Here is a 3,468-nt window from a genome sequence, read left to right on the forward strand (position 1 = left end):
GATTTCATTGCACGGTAATTTGGCCAGGACCAGATCAAATAGCGTTGGATTAGGTGAACGTGAATTTACAAAGCTAGTGAATTTTGGTCCCTTTGTGCATGCTTGCTTGGTTTGACTCATGGCTCCCGGCCTATGTAAGCGCGTTCTTCGATTTCTCTTATGCAGGATTGAGGCCTTTCTCGATTTATTCAAGTTGGGCTAAAGAATGACCCTGGCCTAGCCCTTGGATTTTTGGGCCTCAACAGTGGGATAAACATCTCGCAGAAGAGTCAAGACGTCAAATAATACATGCAGTAAAACTAGATGAAGATGGATTTCCTATATTTGATGAAAATACTAATACTGGAATTGAAGATGGAGTCAATATCTTATTATACACGATAATTGAACATTTCATAGGTACACCTAGTAACACTACAACCAGAATTCATGATCAGCTTAGTAACCTTGGATGTCCCAAGTTAAGTGATTTCAGACGGTACAAAGATGTCTTTAAATCTAGAGTCATGCTAAGAGATGATATTAACCAACCATTTTAGAAAGAAAAATTCATTAATGGTCTTCCTAATCTTTTCGCTCACAAAATACGAATTGCCTGAGTAATGATCAAGGTCACATAGATTTCAATGGTTTAACTTATTGAAATATTATCAGTACAATTAACCAAGTAGGAATGAAAATGTGTGTTCACATGAAAATAGGTAAACAAATTCAATCAGAAAGAAATTCAGCTAAATATGAATTGGGAGATTTCTGTGAACAGTACGATCTAGAATCTATCCTCCATCTAGAAAAGTCAAGCATAAGAATTATGACCAAAACAATCGAACCAGACGTTACAATAGAAAACGACAACCTTTCAAAAATGATAATGAATTTTATAGTCAAAACAGATTTAACCCAAAGAGAAAAAACTGGTCAAAAGCACCCAAAAAGAGCAAAAAGGACAAATTTAAAAAGAACACCGACAAAGGAAAATTGAATGTTAGAAGGTAAAAAATATGGTCATTATGCTAATGAATGTAAAGTTAAAGACACAATCAAACAATTAAAAATCACAGACGAAGAAAAAACTCAATTAATTAAAGTTTTAGAATTAAAAAACTCCGAGTCTAGTGAAATTAGTGAACCAGAAACCCCAGTAACAAGCTCAGCAGATTATAGTTCCTCTAGTTCCCAATAAAGTTCCCCAAAAATCCAATTTGGTTGTAGAGATAAATGCTGTAATTAATGTCCTAACCAAGTCAATAAAAGTCCTTACAAAACAAGAAGAGCAAGAAGAATTATTAATTGATTTAATTAGTAAAGTAGAGAATCCAGAATTAAAGTCAGAATATTTAAAAAAATTTAAGAAAAGTCATTGGTAACGAAGACACAAGTCAACACATTCCCCCCAAAATAAGTTTAAATACTACCCTAGAAAAATTCAACAAAAGAAAAGAAGTCACTTTACAAGATTTACAACTTGAAGTCACTTTAATTGATTTAATCTGTCACTGTTAATGTTTGCGAATTTCTGAAGTAAAGATATGACCTCATTCACAATTTTCCTTTTATCCCACACACAAGTGGAATGAGGAGCTTATTCCTTCGCTGATGGCGTTGCTTTTTTCTTTCTTTGTTTTGTTATTATTATTGTTGTGCCGAGGCAATAAATATTGTTCAATTTTATAATTTTAAATTTGTTATTATTTCTTGAAAATTTAATTTCTGTTTAGTTTATTATTGTTATTAGAGGACAGTTCAGACACAGTGGACTATTGGATTTTGGATGCTTGGTTTTGAACAGGACTAAAAGACCTGGTTTTGTTGGTTGCCATAGGACTGCTCGATATGCTACGCTTTTATTGCGCGATGTAATTAGCACTTTGGTTTCTGTGTCCTCGTTGTGAGTTGGAAACTCAGCGCTGAGCAATGACCACACATTCGCATCCCAGATGTCATCAAGAACCACCAAGCTTCTCATCTTTTGAAGTAGCACAAAAAGTTCTTTAGCCACCTCATCATCTTTCATCTTTGCGATCTTCTCTCTCTCCTTTTCGCGAGGGGACGAAAGTTTAAACAGAATTTGCTCCCAAATGTCTCTTGTTTGATATTGTTGAGATACGCACACCCAAATGAAGTGAGAAAAATGATCCCTAACTTCTTCATGATGGTAAACCTTCCTAGCCAGAGTGGTCTTGCCCAACCCTCCCATTCCAGATATCGAAACCACTCGACTGCCGGAGTTTCCTGGTTTCACAAGCTCAGTCGCTAATGTCTTGGCAGCTTCCACCAAACCAACAACATTATGGTTGATGGAGTGAAACTGCGGCGTAATAAGTTGGTCACAACCCTATCAGAATAGCTCGGCCCCTCTTCTTCCTTCAATCTCCTTATGCCATATATTTCTAGGTTCACCCTCAGTTGAGAGATGCGGCCCTTGATCTCCTCAATCTTTGACCAAACGTTGTGCAGCATTTTCACTTTTCTGCCGTATTTAAAAAATCTGTAAGACATACAGATCTTGTTCCTCCTACGGTTGCGTTCGGATTCTATTTTGTGGGCAAATTGGTCGATGACATCTTCCGCGTCATAAGCAGCATCTCTGATTTGTGCAACGAACTCTCGTACAGCTGCTTCTTTTTCTTGTCTTGAATCTGCATCTCTTAGGAAGCTGCGAATAATCTGTAGCTCTTGCTGCAACAGCCTAACTTGGTTGGGGACCTGGATCAAGAAGTTGGCTCTTCTTCTGTGAGCAAATCACCGAGCCTTTGCAAAAGAAAAGAGACGACGTTCTCAACCATTTCACTGTTCGCTCAAAGCAATACCACTCGATGCTTTGTTCTCTCTTTAGCTCAACTACCTACTAAAAATGTTGGAATTTGAGTGTTAGTTTAAGTGTGAAGGGGATGATGGATTATTGTCGTTGCTGTTGCTGTTTGGAACAAAGATTATAGATTTTTGTTAGCAGAGAACAAAGGTATTTATGATTATGAGCAATGTTATTCACAATCGCTCAAAAGCGATTCTCACCTAGACACGTATACATGCGTTCTCTATGTATTTCTCCTTTTTTTTTTAGGAGAAAAGGAAATAAAGAGGAAGAAGAAGAAGAAAGAGAAAGAAAGAGATGGAGACAAACAGAGATAAGAGCTATTCCAGCCGTGCAGCCCAGCCTGGGAACAAAACTCGTCAGCGAGAAGCCCAGGCCCGGGCGTGGGACCCACCAACCCGGCAGGTGGCCCAAGGCAACTTCCGCCTGTGTCCAAAACGCGTGGGAGTGACGCCACGACGACGCCAGCCGACACGCCGTCATCGGAATTACAAATTTTTACCCACCGCGGCGTGGCATTGGGTTGGCGTCTGGCCGCGAGCGGCTAACCCAGCGGGTGGAAGCCCACGCACTCCCAGCCCTCCGATTTGATTCCAAATGTTCATCCAACGGCTGCGATTTTGGACAATAAAATTATGAAAAAAAATTGAAAT

The 3,468-nt window shown here is 38.9% G+C and overlaps 1 pseudogene; it reads right to left on the reverse strand.

Annotated features, from left to right (window-relative positions):
* Positions 1-1,714: 1,714 nt before the first annotated feature.
* LOC148916351 (putative disease resistance protein At1g50180) lies at positions 1,715-3,128 on the reverse strand (annotated as a pseudogene).
* Between the last annotated feature and the right edge of the window lie 340 nt (positions 3,129-3,468).

The sequence above is a fragment of the Prunus mume genome, linkage group LG6 (assembly GCF_029339155.1).
Source record: "Prunus mume cultivar Tortuosa linkage group LG6, ASM2933915v1, whole genome shotgun sequence".
NCBI classification, from domain to species: Eukaryota; Viridiplantae; Streptophyta; class Magnoliopsida; order Rosales; family Rosaceae; genus Prunus; species Prunus mume.